Below are 23,166 nucleotides of genomic sequence, written 5' to 3' on the forward strand. Positions count from 1 at the left end.
CCAGTGGTGTGCACCTGACATCCCAGCTACTCTTGGAAGCAGCAATAGGAGGACTGCTGTCCAGGCCCGCCAGGGCATAAAGTGAGACCCTATTTTGAAAATAACCAACATAAAAAGGGTTGGTAGAGTGGCACAAGCGGTGGAGCACCTGCCTAGCCAGTGCAAGACCTTGAGTTCAAATCCCAGAATGGCCAAAATGTTTATCATTTTGTCTTAAGAATAACATTTGCTGTCTTTTGAAATTAAAATACAACAGTTTGGAAAACAGAGAAACATCAAAAAATACACCCAAAATAACATCTTTCAGTGGTAGCCATTTAATTTTGACGTAGCTTTTATGTATTTTTTCTAAACTAAGATAATATCAGTGTTTCCTAACCTTATTCTATCATGTAAAACTGTTACAAAGTGAACGTTTTTGTTTTTATGCTAAGTCTCACATTGTCGTTCAGGCTAGCCCTGATCTCATGATGCCTGCCTCAGTCTCCTCAGTGCTTGGATTACAGGTGTGAATTACTATGACAAACTCACATATCAGAATTTTTGATACTCAGCTATTTCTTTGGATAATCAATTTTGAGCAATTCAATTTTTCTCTTAATATATCCATTGCTAATATTTAATTTCAGAACATAAATTCTCATAATTACTACAGACATCTTATTTTCCACTGAATCTTAGTCTGTTTACCCTGCTATAAAAAATATTATCAGCCAAGTAGCTTATCAACAACATATTGCTTTTTGGTGAGATTTAACCATCTCCTTACAAGACAGAAGGCATTATGTAGCTCTCTGGACAATAACTTCCAAAGTCCCACTTCCAAATATCATCATCTTGGGATGTGAAATTTTGGGGCACTGAAAAATTCAGAGGATAGCAATGTTCTTCCCTTTTTTGTTGTTTAAACTAAATGGATCTTCCTTTTGTAGATGACTGGTTACCAAGAAACAGAGAATAACCTTAGCTCATCTTCCTGTACAAGCAGTGTGGTATTATTATTAATGGGGAGGATTTCGAAGTCAACCTGTGTAATCGAGTTACCAAACATAGCACCTTATTCTATCTTTAATTTCAGACCTAACACAACTGCAAACTGTAAATTTCCTCCTCTGCTAAAGAGGTGTAACCTAACCTAACCCCATGAGTTGGTGAAAAGTATGTAACACTCTGTGAGTGCTCTGACTGTGTCTGGCTATAGCTTGTAAGTATATTGAAAAAAGGTTGATTTGTGCAAAATATCCATCCTGGTGACTTATAATGGACCTTTCTGTATTGCAAAGGACAGAAGACCAAACCCATGTTCAGGATCTCCTTGAGCTGTGGTTCTGAATTTAAACTCTCCGAATGTAAGCACCAGACTCTAGGAATCCAGCAGTAGACTGGAGGCCATCTCCTGGCTGCTTTAAGCTGTGTTCTGCTAGTAGGCATAGTTGAGGGGAAGTGGAATTCCCCTTATTTCTTAGCTTCATGAATATCTAGAGGAAATTGGGAATGGCCTTGCAGAAGGCAACTAGTCTCAGCAAGTAGTGTTCCATGGCTCAAGGAGCTACTGTGACAGTGGTTTTTAAAATTTTTTAATCTTTGGAGTACAGCAGTGATGATGCTTTTCATAACTCAATAATTTCTTCAATGGTTCCTGATTCCCTGCCTTCCTGATTCTGGCAGAGGTCGGACCCAAACGCTCAGCCTGGAATCTACATCTCCAGTTCTTCCAAGGGTTTTATATAATTCCTTGATTTGATTCTTTTTCTGCTTAAATAACCTAGAGTATTTTCAAATTTCAAGTTTTCAGTGCTATTACTAATGGTAGCAACACCAACAGTCGACTGTGCTCTCAACTGTTTTATTTTGTATTTTTGGCCAGACTAGGGTTTGAACTCAGTAGATCAGGTGCTCTACTGCTTGAGCCATACCTTCAGTCTTTAATTGTAAAGCAATACCAAAATGCTAGTGATCTAATGGTTGACTGAACGTTTTAACTTTTTTGTCATTCAGCTTATATATCCATTATCTGAGTTCTAGAATTGAGAGCCTGTTTTCTTTCATGTGATTCATAAATATTTCTTTTATTTCTAATAATTTATTAATTTTACCAACACTTTCCCTCCTCACCTACATTTGGATTCCTAACTTTTTCTGTTTAAGAAGTTGCATTTAATTTCCTTCTTGTTTGGGAGTTAATGCAGACTTCAGTCTTAATGATTTATGGAATAATTCTCATTTCCACACCACAGTTATAATTCACAACCACCACATTCATGTTAGTTAATCCAAGAAATAAATAAGAGAGAGTGGTTTCTAAATTATTTTTGACATGATATTAAACTGATGTCTTCTCAGCCTGTATGTTCCTAACAGAGAAAGAATTCTCACATGACAATCCAGAAAGACAATGAGGACAGGGAAGACCATTAACCTTGTTTGTGAGCTGCATTGAAAGACACACCTCCTAGCACATATAAATGATGACCAGTACAAACCAAGATAGATTATTTAGAGAATTAGTCATTCCCAAAATATAAAACATACACATAATGTAAGCTGGATGGATTTCAAGACACTTTGGCATAGTTCTGATCATTAGGACATGGTTGGTGACTATGTCAATATGTGCCATTTATTAAAGAAAACCTCATCAACATTTCCATTCTGTACGCTCGATAAATCAGCAGATGGTGAATGACAAATTTCTTCAAGGTGACATCAAAAACATTCCATGGAATCCCTTCCCATTTTTTCAACAGTAATATTTTAGAGGATATTTTCATTTGCAAAATAGAAAACTAACCATACATTTGATTGACTTTTTGAGTGCAGAGATACATGAATGTTAAAGACTGTCTAAATTTGCCTAGATGATCTTGTATGAGGTACTGAAAATCACAGAACTCAGTTCTCAAAAGCAGAAAAAATTTTAATGTAGAAGACAAAAATGGTGATCATCTTATTGAATCTGGCATGTTTCCTACCTAACCAGAAGTTGGCTCAGATCAGTGGAGTTTGAAGATGACCTGAATATGAATTTTAAATGTTTTCTTTTTTCCAGAGAAGGCTAGGACAACATGCCTAGAAGCTGCAGTATCTGTAATCTTGAGTGTTAGAGAAAAACTGAAATACTAATATTAACACCAGCTTTTCATGAACTATTATAATTAATTAAATAAAGCCCAGATACTGAGATAAGAAAATGCAATCATTATATATTAAAAATTGAGCTATTACTTATTTTTCCCCAATATAAATCATTTGTCATAGTTAAGTTATAAGCATATTTTTGTGTAGAAATTTAAGTTACTAGTTAAATTTTTCCTGACTTTAAACTACTTGGTTAGAATGTAAAGACTTTGTTTTCAGTTGATCAGAATGTTTTCCTTGGATGTCATCTTCAAACAATTCAACATCTCATTTTTATTAACATATATTAACTGTATGAAACGATTTCATTGTGATATTTCCATGCGCACATATAATGTACTATAATAAAATTCACCCAATGTATAACTTATTCTTACTGTCCCTGTTCCCCTTTTTAAACAATTTTAATGGGTTTCATTACTCTATTTTTATACATACTTATAAAGTACTTTTATAATATTCACCCTCTGCTTTTGACCTTTTCTCTCCCATTACTGTCCCTCCCAAATGTCCCTGTTTTGCATACATATCATTCATTTTTTGGGGGGAGGGTGTTTAGACTCCACATGTGAAACAGAACATGGACTATTTATCTTTCAAAGTCTGGTTTATTTCACTTAACATCATGATCTCCATTTTTTTCCTGCAAATGGCATAATTTCATGATATTCTTTACGGCTGAAAAATATTCCATTGTGTATATACATCTTTTTAAAAAATATTACAATTTTAAAAATTTTATTTTCTACATGTCAACACTATTATGAATACAGCTTAGTATGATAAAGTTTAAAGCATGTTGATTATTTCCATTGGGAGTTGGTAAAAATCAGAGAAAATTGATTTATTTTGAACATATACGATAAACATATTCACTGTGTTTGGCCTTCTCTCTTTATTTCAGAATGTTTTCTTCTTCCAAAATAAATGTTCTAAAATAAGTTCAAAATTCCTTTGAATGCAAAAATATATACCTTCTAAAATAGTGAATGTACAAAATAGTGCAGGCCATTTCTAGGTATATTTGGTGTTTGTTATCGTCATTATCTACTCATTGGTTGATGGGCACCTAGACTGATTCTATAATGTGACTATTGTGAATAGTTCTGCTATAAACACTGATGTTATTGTTTGCAGAATTATACTAATTGGATATATGCCCAGGAGTGTTTAGCAGTTCTATTTTTAATTTTTTGAGAAGCCTCCATACTGACTTCCATAGTAGTTGCACTAATTTACATTCCCACCAACAATGTATGAGGGTTCCTTTTTTCCTAAATCGTGGCCAGCATTTATTGTTGTTTGCTTTCTTTTTTTTTTATTATTCATATGTGTGTACAAGGCTTGGGTCCTTTCTTCCCCCTGCCCCCACCCCCTCCCTTACCACCCACTCTGCCCCCTCCCTCTCCCCCCCACCCCCTCAATACCCAGCAGAAACTATTTTGCCCTTATTTCTAATTTTGTTGTAGAGAGAGTATAAGCAGAAATAGGAAGGAACAAGGGTTTTTGCTGGTTGAGATAAGGATAGCTATACAGGGCATTGACTCACATTAATTTCCTGTATGTGTGTGTTACCTTCTAGGTTAATTCTTTTTGATCTAACCTTTTCTCTAGTTCCTGGTCCCCTTCTCCTATTGGCCTCAGTTGCTTTTAAGGTATCTGCTTTAGTTTCTCTGTGTTAAGGGCAACAAATGCTAGCTAATTTTTTAGGTGTCTTACCTATCCTCACCCCTCCCTTGTGTGCTCTCGCTTTTATCATGTGCTCAAAGTCCAATCCCATTGTTGTGTTTGCCCTTGATCTAATGTCCACATATGAGGGAGAACATACGATTTTTGGTCTTTTGGGCCAGGCTAACCTCACTCAGAATGATGTTCTCCAATTCCATCCATTTACCAGCAAATGATAACATTTCGTTTTTCTTCATGGCTGCATAGAATTCCACTGTGTATAGATACCACATTTTCTTAATCCATTCGTCAGTAGTGGGGCATTCTCATTCATGGAGTCAAAACAAAAGTTGCTTCTAATCTTCCATCTTTCCCTAGTCCCCCAAGAGTTTTATTTCCAATATGTTACTTGATACTTTTCTGAAGGGCATTTTGAGCAACATTTCATTTTTTAAAAGACTGTTAACATTTACTGGTGTCAAATTGAGGGATTTTGAGTTTGAGATCTCCTTTAGTTTTATTATCCATTAATGAATATTTCTAAGAACTGTCATGTTCACATGGAAAGATCACTTTTCAAAAAGTTTTTAAACTAGAAAAAGATACTTCTTGCAGCAGATGCTTTAGAACACCAGGATAGAGTTGGTTATTGAGTGTGTGTGGACATGCAGCTTGTCAATGGTTTGTCTTTTTTTTTTTTTTTTCTTTCTTTTTTGCAGTATTGACATTAGGGCTTCACGTTTTCTAGGTGGTATTCAACCACTTACACCATGCCACTAACCCTTTTTTCTTTGGTTATTTTTAAGACAGGGTCTCACTTTATGCCAGGCCAGCCTAGATTGTGATCTTCCTATTTATGATTCTCCACATAGTTGGAATGACATGCACGTACAACCATACCCAGTCATTGTTTGAGATAAGGTCTGGTGAACTTTTTTATCCATGTTGGCCTGAAATCTTTTCTCTCCCAATCTCTGCCTCACAAGCATTACAGCTTGAGCCACTGTGTCCAACTTTTTTTTTTTTGTAAATACGTTAAGTTCTTGACTTGAAATGACCTAAACTTAAATGACTCAGATGTCAGATTTTAAAATCTGGAAGTAGTAATAAATATTGACAAAATTACTGGTGTTCCATACTACAACTCTGCAAATGAAAATTGTGAGCATTTAATGTTTATTTTTCCTTTAAGTAAGCTGAAATGTTGGGAGTCAGGGCAATTTGACTTTCTAATTGACAGCTCGTAGACTCTTCTCCTTGCTGCCTTGAGTGCAGGATCATCAGCCAAACAGCTTGCTAGCACCAGCTACTTTGAAAACTCCATGGATGCCTTGGAAAAGCCACATGACAAGAACAGCTGCTTTCTGCTAAGGAACAACTCTGACTCTTGGAGGCATGAGTGTACCCATGACCATTCCAAACAACTTGTGCCAGGATTTTGCTGTCATGAGCCTCAGTGAAATCAAGATGACCCGGTATTCATTTCCATGCAGGCCAGAGGGCAGGCTTTTCATTGGTGGTCAAGCAGAAGGCTCATGATTGGTGCAAATACAGTCCTTCGTTTTCCTAAATGAATACAGAGATTGGTGCAGACACCTTTGTCACATCTCTCTTCTGGCTATATAAGCAGGCTGTTCAGTGCAGTTTGTGAGTCAGCCAGAAGACACCCACATGTTCTGCCTCCTTGTGTTGCAACATTAGGCTTCACTTGAGGACTCTCTCTTAAGGTTTTTCTTGCCTATTTTTGATTTTTGTCATTAGTAGTACAGACTGAGCTTGTACATGAACAAAGGACAAGTGGTAGTGGCAGTAGCCACCACACAGTGGTGGTGGTGGTAACAGTGTTGACAATTTTGGCAGTGCCATAGGTGGCAGGGGTAAAGGCAATGGCAGAGCCTATGGGAGTGGCAAAGGCAGCTGAAGAGTTCCAGAGTAGCTAGGGCAAAAATGAAGAGAGCTGAGGTTGGAGAGAGAGAGAGAGAGAGAGACAGAGAAGAGAAACTGTGGACCCTAGTCACTGGAAGAGTTCCAGAGAGCTGTTAAACCTCAAGGATGAGGATTCTGACATCTGAAGTCCAAGAGCTGTAAGACTAACCTCTCCTGTCAAGGGCTGTGGATCCTGACAACCTAGGCTTCAGAGCTGTAACACTTGTCACTGTAGGGCTAAGGGTCCCAGCACCCAAGGCCTGTAAGAGAACCATTACACTAGAAGGTCTACTGCTGCTTGACACTGTTGGCTGCTGCTGTGCACTGCTGCCAGAAGCTGAGGATTACAACACTCACCAAGGGCCTGGGATTAACAGCATTATATAAATGTTTCACCTGTCCAAGATTCTTACTTGAGAAGAGCAAAAGGACACCAGCTACCTGATTGATAAAAATTCCACACAGAAACACTGCTAGTTTGCAGGGAAGAAGGAATGTTTGAGAGATTAAATAAGAGATTTTTTTTTAATTTGAGAGAGCAATGAGTGGGGGTAGTGCGTGCTCTAACCACTTGAGTCTCTTTGTGACGGTGGCAATGCAGCACTTAGACTGAGAAAGAGGGCATAGGAGGAATTAGGGTCTACTTTGGCATGAGTTATATAACTAATTATATTTTTAAGATGGTAATAGGTAACAATTTTTAATGGCTTGTCATTTCAGTATCCCAGACATTGTAAGACTTACTCTACATGAATTATTACTTAATTCTTTAAACAACTTTATGGAATAAAATACTATTATAGTAACCATTTTACTGAGGCTTATATATATTAAGAAATTTGCTTGAGGTCACAATACTCATAGCTCATGAACTGGAGGAAAAAAACAACATTTTACTGAGGAGATGAAGACTTTTCTGGGGGAAGCTACATTCCAGATCTCTTCATTACACTGCTATTAAGGCAAGTGAAGAATGAGAAGGTAGGCCTTTTCTTTATCTTAATTTTGAAAGCTATAACCTTGTTCACATTTGAGAATTTAAAAAGTCCCTAGCATCATTGGGAAAAAAGTCTAAATATATTTTGTCATAACAGTCCACACAAAAAATCCACTTCTGATATGATAAACTGCAAAGTGATATAACACAAAACTTTTGTGTACTTTACACAAAAATTCTGGCAGTGATGGTCACACTCTCCCTGTGGTCACTAGCATAACGTAGCATAACTTACTGAGACCTGGTGCTGGGTCTTTTCACAGTCATAATCTCTGTTAAAGATAGTAGGTTTCAGGTTGTGGAAGAACGAGGGCAAAGCCTGGAAAGAAGAAATGCACTGCATGGAGAGATTTCAAAAACAATAAAACCTACTAAAATTAGTGCTGCTTTTTTATTACCACCAGACATCAGCAAGCCTAAGCAATGTCAATGGGAAAAGACTTTTGCTGGAATAAGATCTCTTTTTGGTATTAATTCTAAACAATTGCTGGATTTTAAAAAACATGGACACAAGCTTCAAATTGGAACATGTTTGTTATTTACCCCTTAATGAATATTTTACCCTATATGGAGGTTATTTTGGAAAATTCTTTGGATAGAGTTGCCTCGCTAAATATACACAGAAACACATATACACGATCAAGCACTCAGCTTGAGCTGAACATACAGTTTCATTATTTTTTAGCCTTCTTTGGGTGCAGTTCTAACACATGTTTCTTTGTTAGAAAGTAGATCCACATACATAATGACAACACATGGTAAAGATGAAAAAACAAAACTTGACTCATTTCAATTTTACCATTGTATGTGGCCACTTTTTGGTTTTATTTATCTTTAAGACTTAAAGCAGTGGAAAAGTATGAACTTCAAAATACTATATTTATTTGTTAAGTGACTATTTTAGTTTGTATATTTTACAAATCTAACTATTCATTAAAATTTAAATGTATTCTTTATAACTCTTTAAATATTTTAAATCTAAAGAATAAATCAGCAAAACTAAAACTGAATTGTTATTATTCATTACAGGTACACTTTATTTCTAAAAGTACATTAAGGTATTAATTCATTGTCTTTTCAGTCTTTTATATTTTCATGTTTGTAATGTAAATTTTTAAAAATTAAAAAATAAAATAAAATAAAAAATTGACATGATCTGAGTAAAATAAAAGAAAAATTTAATTGACTGTGTTTCTTTTCTATCCATTATTATGGACTCTATCATCATAAAAAAAAAAACTAAAAATTTTACACACTTGGAAAGTGCTCTGTGCAATAGCGAGAAGGTAGACTTCCTGGTTTCTTTACAGTTGGGACTGTTTTGTAAATATTCTTGCATCCATTTTCTTAGAGAGATATAGTTAAAATATAAGACATTCTCATTTTTGGAATTTACAATGTTATCAAAGATGGTAAATATGTGCAGATTCTTACAAAAATGAAGTACAGTTACACACAAAAAGTTTCAGGGGAGAGGGAGGGAAGGAGAGAGGGGGGGAGAGAGAGAGAGAGAGAGAGAGAGAGAGAGAGAGAGAGAGAGAGAAATTTATGGTGAAGGAAAAAGATTAATGGGTAAAGACAGTGAGTTTTGGTGTAGATGTGTTGTGGCACTTGATTCTTCATTCCTGATTAGGAATTGAGGTCTATGAATTTTCTCTGTCAAAATACCAGTAAATTGGATTTTTATCTAGAACTTGAAAACATTTGAACATACCCCCAAACTGGATAATCTACTCATCATTGCTTCATTTAGAGAATATAGAGTATTATAGGACTTCACAGCTAATGAACTTCAGTATGGCATGGAGTGATTTCTTAAAAGTGAGACCAACTAATTCTATTATTCTCTATATAAAAATATACAGAACTTGTTTTTTCCTATGGGAAGATATTACGTAGAAGCCATCAAAGATTTAGAGGAGACATGGCACCTCCAGAGCTTTGGACATTGAGAACTTCTTACGGCACTAGAAAGATTCCTAACAGTGACTGAGACTATCTTACAACATAACATTCGTCTATGATTTCTGGCTCACATCCTTCTTCAGATCTAGAACTGGGTATGTACTCTTAGATCTGAGTAGCAGTGCACTTAAACTTGAAATTTGTGTAGAAAAAAATGCTTTTAGTCTTTTCTTCATATATATGTATGTATATATATATAAGGTATTTGTATCATGCAAAATATATATACGTAGGTAGACATATGTTCAGTTTTCAAAAATAGTGTTTTCTTTCCACTAAAAAGAGAAAATGAAAATACAGAAGTGCATATATATTTTGTTTATTCTACTAGGTGTTATGATTAACAACCAGGCTTATTTTTGGAATCCAATTTGGAATCATCTTTCTTTTTTTCAGGATACTATAATTTTACAGTATTATTTTGGTAGAGTAGCTAAGACACTTGCATCATAGGGCCAGACTTGCACATTTTGTTTTCTGATTTATCACGTTGTAAACATTTTTTTTGTTTTTTTTTTTTTCATTTATTCACATGTGCATATATTGTTTGGGTCATTTCTCCCCCCTGTCCCTGCCCTCCACCTTCTCTCCCCCACCCCCCATTGCTTCCTGGCAGAACCTGTTCTGCCCTTTTCTCTAATTTTTTTGAAGAGAAAACATAAGCATAATAAGAAAGACAAAGTGTTTTACTAGTTGAGTTAAGAATAACTATACAGAAAGATTCCTAGCATGGCTTCCATGTACAAATGTGTTACAATCCAAGTTGAATCATTTCTAACTGATCTTTACACTGGTTCCTGATCCCCTTTAAATAAAGCGACCTCTGTCACTTTAAGGTTACTGTATTAGTTCCTCTGGAGTGGGGACATCAAACACTTTCATGTTTTGGGTTTTCTACATATCCCCATACCTCCCGTGTGTATTCTCCTCTTGTCATGTGACCCGAGTCCAACAACATTGGTGTATTTGCCCTAAATCTAAAATCCGCATATGAGGGAGAACATATGATTTTTGGTCTTCTGAGCCTGGCTAACCTCACTCAGGATGATGTTCTCCAGTTCCATCCATTTACCTGCGAATGATAAGATTTCATTCTTCTTCATGGCTGAGTAAAATTCCATTGTGTATAAATACCACATTTTCTTGATCCATTTGTCAGTAGTGGGACATCTTGGCTGTTTCCATAACTTGGCTGTTATGAATAACACTGCAATAAACAAGGGTGTGCTGGTGCCTCTGGAGTAACCTGAATAGGATTCCTTTGGGTATATCCCCAGGAGTGGGATTGCTGGATCAAATGGTAGATCAATGTTTACATTTTTTAAGAAGCCTGCAGATTTTTTTCTAGAGTGGTTGCACTAGCTTGCATTCCCACCAGCAGTGTATGTGGGTTCCTTTTTCCCCACATCCTCACCAATACCTGTTTTTAGTGGTGTTTTTGATGATGACTATTCTAATAGTGGTGAGGTGGAATCTTAGTGTGGTTTTGATTTGCATTTCCTTTATGGCTAGAGATGGTGAGCATTTTTTCATGTGTTTTTTGGCCTTTTGAATTTCTTCTTTTGGGAAAGTTCTGTTCAGTTCAGTTGCCCATTTCTTTATTGGTTCATTGATTTAGGGAGAGTTTAGTTTCTTAGGTTCCCTGTATATTCTGGTTATCAGTCCTTTGTCTGATATATAGCTGGCAAATATTTTCTCCCACTCTGTGGGTGGTCCCTTCTGTTTAGAGACCATTTCTTTTATTGTGCAGAAGCTTTTTAATTTTATGAAGTCCCATTTGTCCATTCTTTCTCTTAGTTGTTGAGCTGCTGGTGTTCTATTGAGGAAGTCCTTGCCTATACCTATTAGTTCCAGAGTGTTTCCTGTTTCCTATTCCTTCCTGTACTAACTTCAGAGTTCCGGGTCTGATAGTAAGGTCTTTGATCCATTTTGAGTTGATACTAGTACAGGGTGATAGACATGGATCTAGTTTCAGTTTCTTGCAGATGGATAATCACTTTTTCCAGCAACACTTGTTGAAGAGGCTGTCTTTTCTCCATTATATGTTTTTGGCACCTTTCTCAAAAATAAGGTGGCATAGCTATGTGGATTCATATCTGGGTCCTCTATTCTGTTCCACTGGTCTTCATGTCTGTTTTTCTGCCAGTACCATGCTGTTTTTATTGCTATTGCTTTGTAATATAGTTTGAAGTCAGGTATTATGATACCTCCAGCATTGCTCTTTTTTGCTGAGTATTGCCTTGGCTATTCCCAGTCTCTTGTTTTTCCAAACGAACTTTAGGGTAGATTTTTCAGTCTCTGTGGTGAAAGTCATTGGAATTTTGATAGGAATTGCATTAAACATGTAGATTGCTTTTGGTAGTATAGCCATTTTTATTATGTTGATTCAACCAATCCATGAGCACAGGAGATTTTTCCATCTTCTGTAGCCTTCCTTGATCTCTTTCTTCAGGGGTTTGTAGTTCTCCTTGTAGAGGTCATTCACATCCTTTGTTAAGTTTACTCCTAGGTATTTGATTTTTTTGAGGCTACTGTGAATGGAATTGTTTCCATATATTCCTTCTCTGTTTGTTTGTTGTTGGTGTACAGAAAAGTTAATGATTTTTGTGAGTTTATTTTGTATCCTGCCATCTTGCTATAGCTGTTTATGGTGTCTAGGAGTTTTGGGGTAGAGGTTTTTGGGTCTTTAAGATATAAGATCATATCATCTGCAAACAGGGATATTTTGACAGTTTCTTTACCTATTTGTATTCCTTTTATTTCTTCTTCTTGCCTAATTTCTATGGCTAGGAATTCCAGTACTATGTTGAATAGGAGTGGGGATAGTGAGCACCCTTGTCTCATTCCTGAGTTTAGGGGAAATGGTTTCAATTTTTCATCGTTAAGTATGATGTTGGCTGTAGGTTTGTCATATAATGGCCTTTACAATGTTGATGTACATTCCTTCTATTCCTAGTTTTCTTAGAGCTTTTATCATGAAGTGATGTTAGATCTTGTCAAAGGCTTTTTCTGCATCTATTGAGATGATCAAGAGGTTTTTGTCTTTGCTTCTATTGATGTGCTGTGTTACATTTATAGATTTGCATATGTTGAACCACCCCTGCATCCCTGGGATGAAACTGATTTTGTTGTGGATGATCTTTCTGCTGTGTTGTTGGATTCAGTTTACAAACATTTTATTGAAGATTTTTGCATCAATGTTCATTAAGGAAATTGGCCTATAGTTCTTCTTTTTGGAGGTGTCTTTGTCTGGTTTTGGGATGAGAGTAATATTGGCTTCACAAAATGAGTTTGGCAGTGTTCCTTCCCTTTCTATTTCATGGAACAGTTTAAGGAGAGTTGGTATTAGCTCTATTTTAAAGGTCTGATAGAATTCAGCAGAGAATACATCAGGCCTTGGACCTTTCTTTTTTGGGAGACTATAGCTGCTTCAATTTCATTTTGTGTTTTAGATCTATTCAGGTGATTAATAGCCTCTTGGTTCAGTTTTGGATGGTCATAAGTATTTAGAAATCTGTCCATTTCTTCAAGATTTTCAAATTTATTAGTATATAGGTCCTCAAAGTAGTCTCTGATGATTTCCTGGATTTCCATGGTATTTGTTGTTATCTCCCCTTTTGCATTTCTGATTTTACTGATTGGGTTTTTTCTCTTGTCATTTTAGTCAGGTTTGCCAGGGGCCTCTCAATCTTCTTTATTTTTTGAAAGAAGCAGCTTTTTGTTTCAATGATTCTTTTTCTTTTTCTTTTTTTTTTATTGTTTCTATTTCATTGATTTTGGCCCTTATTTTTAATATTTCTCTCCTTTGCTTGTTTTGGGATTTGCTTGTATATTGTGCAGAAGTTGGATGAAATATTCTGTAGACATCAGCTAGGTCCATTTGATCTATGGTGTGATTTAGTTCTAGAATTTCTTCATTGAATTTTTATTTGGATGATGTATCTATTGGTGATAAGGGGGTATTAAGGTCTCCCACTCTGTCTGTGTTGGTGTCCATATATGTTTTTAGGTCCTTCAGAGGAGCATATGTTCATGTTTCATGTTTGATGAAATTGAGTGCATTGACATTGGGTGCATATAGGTTGATAATTGTTATTTCCTTTTGGTGTATTTCCCCTGTTATTAGTATGGAGTGTCCTTCTTTATCTCATTTAATCAATGTAATTTTGAAGTCTATTTTGTTCAAGGTAAGTATTGCAACCCCTGCCTATTTTCAGGGGCCATTGGCTTGGTAAATCTTCTTCCAGTCTTTCACTCTCAGCCAGTGCTTATTTCTGTCGATGAGGTGGGTCTCCTGTAGGCAGCAGATTGTTGGATCTTCCTTTTTAATCCAGTTTGCCAGTCATTGTCTTTTGATGGGGGAATTTAGTCCATTAACATTCAGTGTTAGCATTGATAGGTATGTGGTGATTCTTGTCATTTAGTTGTCTCAGTTGTTTGAGGATTTGATTCTGTGCGGCTGAATCAATGTTACTCTACTTTCTTGTCTTCTCCTGTAGTTTGGTGTTGCCTGTCCTCTCATGCTTTTTTTGCTTCCGCTTTCTTTGTGAGAATTGCTTGAAGAATCTTTTATAGTGGTGGCTTGGTCGTCATATATTGTTTTAGTTTCTGCTTATCATGGAAGACTACTATTGTTCCATCTATGTTGAATGATAGTTTTGCTGGGTAGAGTATCCTAGGGTTGAAGTTATTTTCATTCAGTGCCTGGGAGACCTCATTCCATGCTCTTCTTGCTTTTAATGTTTCCATTGAAAAATCTGCTGTGATTTTGATGGGTTTATTTTTGTATGTTGTTTGTTTTTTTGTGTGTTATTTGTTTTTTCTCTCTTATACCCTTCAATATTTTTTCTCTATTCTCTGTGCTTGTTGTTTTAACAATAATATGTCATGGGATAGTTCTATTTTGGTCAAGTCTGTTTGGTGTCCTGGAGGCTTCCTGTACCTGAGTAGGCTTAGTTTCTCTAGATTTGGAAAATTTTCTGTTATTATTTTATTGTATATATTATAAATTCCTTTTGCTTGTGCCTCTCTTCCTTCTTCAATGCTCATGATTCTTAGGTTTGGTTGGTGAGTTCTTGCATACTCCTTTCACAGGTCTTGAGTTGTCTGACAAATAGTTCTTCAGTTTTTCCTTTAATTTCCATTTCATCTTCAAGTTCTGAGATTCTGTCTTCCACTTGTTCTAGTTTGCTGGAATGGCCTTCCATTTTGTTTTGTATTTCTGTTTCATTCTTTTTTCTGAGGTTTTCCATATCATGGGTCACTTTCTCTTTGCTATTGTCAATTTTCATCTTTAATTCATTTATCTCTCTATTTATGGTGTTCTCTGTTTCAGTTTTGGTTTATTTACAGCCCCTATGAGTTCATTTATTTGTTTTTGTGTTTTCTCCTATTCTTTATTTTTGTTATCTTGAAATTTCTTGAGTGCCTCCTGTACATTTTGGTTGACCAAACATCTCTATGAAATTCTCAGTGATTACTTGCAGGATTTCTTGTTTCAGTATGTTCTTGGGGGCTTTGTTGGGTTTCTTGATATAGTTTATGTTTGTTTTCTTGGAGTCTTGATCTGGGTATCTGTTTTCTTCATTTCCCTCTGAATCTTGTACTAATTTATTTTGGGGGGGAGAATGGTTTCCATCCCTTTTTCATCTTCCCATCATTCTACTTGGTACTGTTTCTGTCCCTGGTATGTATAATTTAGTATTACATAGTAAATACATTTACTATTGTACTACATTAGTAGTACAATGATAAAACTAACAAAACCAAAAAGAAAAAAAATGGAGAACAAAAGAAATCAACAGGGAAGGATGGTGGACAATCAAACAGTGAACAAGAAAAACAAACACTTAAACAAAAGAAAAAAAAATTTCCTGGTTCAGGAACAATAAAATTTCAGACTTTCTGGTGTTACTCCTTTAGCATCCAGTCCTGTTTGTCTGCCAAGTGTCTGTTGATCTTGTTTATTTTTTCAAAGAAACAACTTTTTGTTTCATTAATTCTTTGTATGGTTTTTTTGGTTTCTATTTCGTTGATTTCAGCTCTTATTTTTATTATTTCTCTCCTTCTATTTGTTTTGGGATTTGCTTGTTCTTGTTTTTCTAGGAGTTTGAGATGTATCATTAGGTCATTGATTTGGGATCTTTCAGTCTTTTTAATATATGCACTCATGGCTATAAGCTTTCCTCTCAGGACTGCCTTCGCTGTGTCCCATAGGTTCTGGTAGGTTGTGTTTTCATTTTCATTGACTTCCAGGAACTTTTTAATTTCCTCTTTTATTTTGTCAATGACCCATTGTTCATTAAATAATGAGTTATTTAGTTTCCAGCTGTTTGCAAGGTTTTTGTCTTTACTTTTGTTGTTGAGTTCTGGTTTTATTGCATTGTGATCAGATAGTATGCACAATATAATTTCTATTTTCTTATATTTGCTGAGGCTTGCTTTGTGCCCTAAGATATGATCTATTTTGGAGAAGGTTCCATGGGCTGCTGAGAAGAATGTATATTGTGTAGAAGCTGTATGAAATGTTCTGTAGACATCAAGTAGGTCCATTTGATCTATTGTATATTTTAGATCTTGGATTTCTTTATTGATTTTTTGTTTGGATGACCCATCTATTAATGATAATGGGGTGTTAAAGTCTCCCACAACCACTGTGTTCGAGTTAATATATGCTTTTATGTCCTTCAGGGTATGTTTGATGAAATTGGGTGCGTTGACATTGGGTGCATACAGATTGATGATTATTATTTCCTTTTGGTCTATTTCTCCTTTTATTAGTATGGAATGTCCTTCTTTGTCTTGTTTGATCAATGTAGGTTTGAAGTCTACTTTGTCAGAGATAAGTATTGCTACTCCTGCCTGTTTTCGGGGGCCATTGGCTTGGTCAATCTTCTTCCAGTCTTTCATCCTAAGCCTATGCTTATTTCTGTCGGTGAGATGGGTCTCCTGTAAGCAAGAAATTGTTGGATCTTCCTTTTTAATCCATTGTGTCAAGCAGTGCCTTTTGATGGGTGAATTAAGTCCATTACCATTAAGTGTTAGTACTGATAGGTCTGTGGTGATTCTTGTCATTTAGTTGTCTTAGTTGTTTGAAGGTTTGATTGTGTGTACCTAAGTTGAGGTTACTCTCTACTTTCTTGCTTTTTCTTTTCCTGTAGTTTGGTGCTGCCTGCCCTTTCATGGTTATGTTGGGTTTCACTTTCTGTGTGCAGAATTCCTTGCAGAATCTTTTGTAGTGTGGCTTTGTGGTCACATATTGTTGTAGTTTCTGCTTATCATGGAAGACTTTTATTGCGCCATCTATTTTGAATGATAGTTTTGCTGGGTAGAGTATCCTGGGGTTGAAGTTATTTTCATTCAGTGCCTGGAAGATCTCACCCCACGTTCTTCTTGCCTTTAATGTTTCTGTTGAGAAGTCTGCTGTGATTTTGATGGGTTTACCCTTGTATGTTATTTGTTTTTTCTCTCTTACAGCCTTCAATATCTTTCCCTAGTTTCTGAACTCGTTGCTTTAATGATGACATGTCATGTGGTAGTTCTATTTTGATCTGGCCTGTTTGGTGTCCTGGAGGCCTCTTGCATCTGTATGGGAATATCCTTCTCTAAATTTGGGAAATTTTCTGTTATTATTTTGTTGAATATATTACTCATTCCCTTTGCTTGCACCTCTTCTCCTTCTTCGATGCCCATGATTCTTAAATTTGGTCTTTTGATGGAGTCGGTGAGTTCTTGCATTTTCTTTTCACAGGCCTTGAGTTGTTTAATTAATAGTTCTTCAGTTTTTCCTTTAATTACCATTTCTTTTTCGAGTTCTGAGATTCTGTCTTCTGTTTGTTCTATTCTGCTGGGTTGGTCTTCCATTTTGTTTTGCAATTCTGTTTCGTTCTTTTTTCTGAGGTTTTTGATATCCTGGGTGGTTTCCTTTTTAATGTTGTCTATTTTTGTCCTGAGTTCATTTATCTGTTTATTAATTGTGTTCTCTGTTTCACTTTGGTGTTTATACAGTGCTTCTATGTTTTCCTTTATTTCTCCTTTTGCTTTTTCAAATTCTCTATTTTTGTTTTCTTGGAATTTCTTGAATGTCTCCTGTACATTTTGGTTGACCATATCCAGCATCATCTCTGTAAAATTATCATTGAGTACCTGTAGTATGTCTTCTTTTAAATTATTTTTGTGGGCTTTATTGAGCTCTTTGGCATAGTTTATCTTCATTTTGTTGGAGTCTGGATTCTTTCAGTGTATTGTGATGTGGAGAAGCTTTCCATGGGCTGTGGGTTCAGGATACCTAAGTTTCAGCTCTCCCTGGTGCTTTACCTCAGCCAAGCATGTCTCCAGCATCTCCGCAAGGTCCCTGATTCACAGAATTTCCCAATTTTAAATAACATGAAGAGATAAGTAGGAAAAAAAGCTCAACACCAGAAGTCATATGTACAGGACATGTGACAGCATACAAAGAAGCTGTTTAATGCAAGCAAACTTTCCTGAGGAAATTCCATTCTTCAGGTCTGAAATCTCTGACCTACCCTCAGGCTGAGCCACCAGAAAAATCCTCCTTGGTTGTAGACATTTTGATAGATGTTCATTTTTCATTATTATTTTAAATTTTTGACAGTACTGTGGTTTGAATTCAGGGCCTCACACTTCTAAGCAGGTGCTTTACCACTTGAGCCCCTCTGCCAGTCCAGTTTGTAAATATTTTGAAGTTGAATATTTTTATAAGCACATCCTTGTCAAATGTGTTTGAGCTATGGCTTTCTATAGACTTAGTCCAGCCTACTCCTACAATTACGAAGCTTTTGAAGGCATTTCAACTACTAAAAGTTTTTCTATTTATTTTTGCTAAGTTTTCACTTTTCTTGCAATAACAGCAAGAGAATATTAAAAGAGTCTTAGTCAAGCTACCACAGATACTCTGATATTTTGTGGCTCTGAGGGCTTTGGTAGTGCAAAGAGTTAAGTAATTTACTCACAAAGAATAATGTATTTTCTTCATTTTATTTTGGACAGTTAAAAACCAGGTGGTTGTGTCTGTCTGTTTTCTGTCACTATGACAGAATACCATAGACCAAGTAATATACAGATAATAGAAGGTTATTTGGTTCACAGTTTGAAGGCTGAGAAATCAAAGGGCATGACTCCAGCATTTGGCAAGGGCCTTCTTGCTGCTTCAAAACTGGCAGAGGGCAGAAAGAGAGAGGAAGGAGTTGTCAGACTTTCCCTTATCAGGAGCCCATTCTCATGATAACTTATCCAGTCCATCCATAACAGCCTCAATTCATTAACTGAGACAAGCCTTTATGACCCAATCAGCTCCCAGCCCTTAATACTGTTACAATGCCAATCAAACAAGAGAGAAAAGAGTTTTGGAGGGAGCAATTCAAACTACAGGAAGTAAGAACTTGAAACAGTTTGTGAGTCAAAACTTGAAGACAAAGTAAAAAATTATGTCCTTGTTAAACACAACTGATCTACTGTGTTATATTTGTGGGTCTTGAGATCTGGTATGGATATCCATGTCTATCTGTCTTTGCCTACCTGAACCTCAGTCTTGTCTACAAAAGGGAGATGATGAATTCCCATCTCAAATCAATATCATTGTGGGTTGTCTTAGTCACTGAGTTAAAAAACAATCTAAGTGTGTTATCATAATGCAAGCTATAGTAGTCATAAATGCAAGTCACTTTAAAATCTGAAATTTATTTAAAATTTTTATTTGTATAATTTAAATAACATATTTCTTTAAGCATTCACTATAACTTTTTTATGAAATTGTCTACTTTTCTTTCCCATTTGGCAGTGCCTTCAACTTTTTTTTTTTTTTTTTTTGCAATACAGGAGAGTGAACCCAAGTCTTCACAATTGCTAGGCAAACACGCTACCACTTGAGATATGCCCCTAAGCCTTCACGTTAGTTCTTAACACTTGAAATAATAAAGATGTGCTAAAATTTCCACTTAGATTTGATTTTGTGAGATGAACTTTTTGTATTAAAACATATTCAAAGTCGTAATTGTCAAGTAATTCTGTTGAGGGATATTTCCCATTATAATTTTCCTTTGTAAAAATTTATTTTCTTTCTTTGTGATAAGTTTGATTTGAGTTTATTTCAGACTTTTAACAATTTATATATGGGAAAACTGAGCTTTTCCCATGTCCAGTTAATACCTGATTTTCCAAGAACCTACTGTTGAAGTGGAACCTTATTGAAAAATTAGTAATTTAAACATACCAGTTGAAATCAGACAAAGATTTAGTTATCCAGATAACTTTATTCTTCTCCATCTTTTAGAAGTACTAAAATTTATCTTTGCTTTGACTTTGACTATTTGAACAAAATGCTTTGTGGTCCAAGTCTTTTGATAATTGCATCAATTTAATGTGGAAGGAAACCTCATGGAGAATAAAAGCAAAGAACATGTAGACTAGACATACTCCAAAAATAACTTGAAACTTGTAAAATACATGACTTGACTTTAATATATGGCTCTCAGGAATATGATTTCTAACAATGACTATGAAGAACATATTAATGTCATTTATAAAAATGTAAAATATACATATACTTATTCAAACAATTCTACTTTAGGACATGAATTTCCTAGATAAATGTTCATGAACAAAGTTATAAATGTGCAAAAATATTCATTATAGCACTGTACCTAAAAGCAAAAGACTGGACTCAGTCTGAATGATTATCAATATGGCTTTGACTATGAAATCATTGATTGCATATAGCTTATCATGAGAAGCAGTTTAGTGTGAGTTAAGAGTGCAGCCTCTGTTTGCTACAGTGCTTGGGTTCTCATTGTGGCTCCTCCACTTATTGCTGTGTGGGAACATTATTTAGCTTCTCTTTGTTTTTATTTATGCATTTGCACAATTGGATAGTAATAATATCTACTTCACTGGATTTTTATAAGGGTTAAACAAATGCAGTGTACTACTCAATTATCAAGAGATCACTACCCTGCTTAAAACATGTGTTTCAGATGGACACAAGGAAAAAATCATGCATCAGTAGTAAATGCCACCATAGAGGAGCACAGACAAGGGAGCACCAATTTTATCTGAGATATGAAGACATACATGTTAATGTAGATGATCCTACAATGTAGGTTATTTATGTGCATATTACAGGAGGTTAACTTTACCCAATGGTGTCCTCCATGATAAAAAAATTAGTTAAATATTTATTTCTGTAGCTGGCATATGCCAAGATGATAATAGTCGATTTGATTATAATCTCTTCTCATTTGGAGTAATGCCTAAGTCATTAGGCAGTAAAAGTTGTGATAACTTACGAGTGAATAAGAGTTGAATCATAAGCCTTTTTAAGCAAACTATGGGGGTGAACCAGTGCTGCCACATAACTTAATAGCAGGGCATAATGATGATGGGGAAAGAGTAGCTCACTATACTAGGGTTAACAAAGGTCATATCACAGAGATAATGAAATTCTCCAGATGGACATGGCAGCTGTGTTACGGGCATTTCCAGGGTAGCATCAGGTCATTAGAAACATAACAAGAATTCATTGGGGACAGCTAACAAAGTGACCTCTGGTAAGAAAGCCCAGAGGAACTTGGAAGAAGAAAATAAGTGATATAACTACTTCTATGATCCTCTTGGAACAGATATTTGAGAATCTAATTTGGTTGTAACAAAACAATGCTAAATATATTATATGATCATGACAACATAATCAGTTTAGGTTTCTGAAACCTTGAGATGATGTAGGATTGTGCCAACGTGGGAAGATCCTTGCCTGTGTTTCCTGAGATTTCCACTCCAGAATCAATAGCATGTTTATTTCTATAACATTCTGGGGGCTTTATATTTAGAATTTTGGAATTGATTTTGGCAATTGGTATGTTGCCCAGTAGAATATAAGGAAGATTAGTTAATGATAACAGAGAAGAAAATGACAATAATTTTTAGCTTTACAATTTGCAAAATTGTTTTTCTTTTCCTGATACCTACAAAATCACACTGCCATATGTCCTTAAGGGTACTGCTTTTCAAACACAGTACCCTGAATGTAGAAAAACTAAAACATTAAGCATAACAACTGTGAGTAAATAAAAACCTTTCTTGAAGAGACCCTTGAATTATTTGTGTAGTGAAATTCCTGAAGAAATGGGCGCTTGAAGTTTTGAAGTATCAAATATTATCATTTCTCCCTAAACTAATCAATATTAATAAAAATAAAGAAATTAAAAGAGAAATGTCAATTTTAATAAATTGATTAAACCACTTAACCCTAAACCCAATAAGATATGAAGAAGGGCAGGTAGGGTCAGAGAAAACTTGTAAAGAGTAAAAGAGGACAACAAGAAATAAAAATGTCTTATAAAAATTTTTGCTAGTTTAAATAAGAAAGAAGGGCAAAGACAATGTTGCTCTTTTTAATTGGAAGTCTTATAGCTGGGCTTGGCAGCAGTGCCTATAATCCTAGCTACTTGGGAGACTGAGGCAGGAGGATTGCTTGAGCCCAAGAGTTCAAGGCCAACATGGGATGATAGCAAGAAACTATCATTCCCTAAAAGAGTTCATAGTCTGTGCTATTACAATTTGCATTTATTTATTGTGTATAATAGTTTTAATTTTATTGTAGTCAGGTGAATCCACTTTCCCAAAATCAGAAATCCTCTGTTTTTACCAACTGATCTGCTCTCTATTCAGACTGATGGAAGTTTCTTTGATAACAGAAAAGAGTTCTTTGAACTCTGTTTGGTGACATGTTATTTTTGCAGCATCTGTATGGTTATTTTAGTGATTATGGTCTGCTCTTTAACATGTGTTATTATTAAACCACTTCATGTGTAGCATGAAAACTTTACATTAGTAAATTTCCAGTTCTCCTCTCCCAGACCTTGCACTAGTGTTGACATAAGCATCATAGATAAGAAATAAAGGAGGGGTAGCAGATAGGCGCACTGAAGAATGAATTTGATTTTGTGACTACTACATTTGAAAACCCAGCTTCAGAGACTTGAGTTTAGAGTATCAAAGAAAAAGGCATAGACTAGAGATAAATACTTTTAAATCACTTGTTTGTGGATATGAATTGAAATATGAGAAAGAACAATTTTACCTAGAATGACTGTCTACTGAGGAAGGAAGGCAAGAAGCATGGACTTCTGTTATGGGTAAAATGAGAAGTTCTATGAAAAAGAAATCAAAGTCTACAAAGAATAAGACAGGAGGTGATGTAAGAAAAAATAAAATGACTGTGAAATAGTGTGAGGACTAAAAACAGAAACAAATTTAGGAGGTGGGAGACAATACTTGGCAGAAATATTTGATCTTCATTCACAGTTTTTAGATATGGCGATCTTACAATATTATCTCTCTCTATATATACATATGCATATATATATATGTATATTTCTTTCAAACTTACATAGATAAAATTTTTCCTAATTATATCTTTTTATACCTTCTAAAAAAAGACGAGGAGCCTGTAAAAA

General features: G+C 35.4%; 1 long non-coding RNA gene across 1 annotated transcript; it reads left to right on the top strand.

Annotated features, from left to right (window-relative positions):
* The first annotated feature begins 6,443 nt into the window (after positions 1-6,443).
* On the top strand, positions 6,444-21,605 carry LOC141423043 (uncharacterized). The gene is made up of 3 exons (XR_012447707.1): positions 6,444-7,713; positions 9,595-9,789; positions 19,532-21,605. It is a non-coding gene; the product is annotated as an uncharacterized lncRNA (long non-coding RNA).
* The last annotated feature ends 1,561 nt before the right edge of the window (positions 21,606-23,166 follow it).

Source organism: Castor canadensis, chromosome 5, assembly GCF_047511655.1.
Source record: "Castor canadensis chromosome 5, mCasCan1.hap1v2, whole genome shotgun sequence".
Lineage (NCBI taxonomy): Eukaryota > Metazoa > Chordata > Mammalia > Rodentia > Castoridae > Castor > Castor canadensis.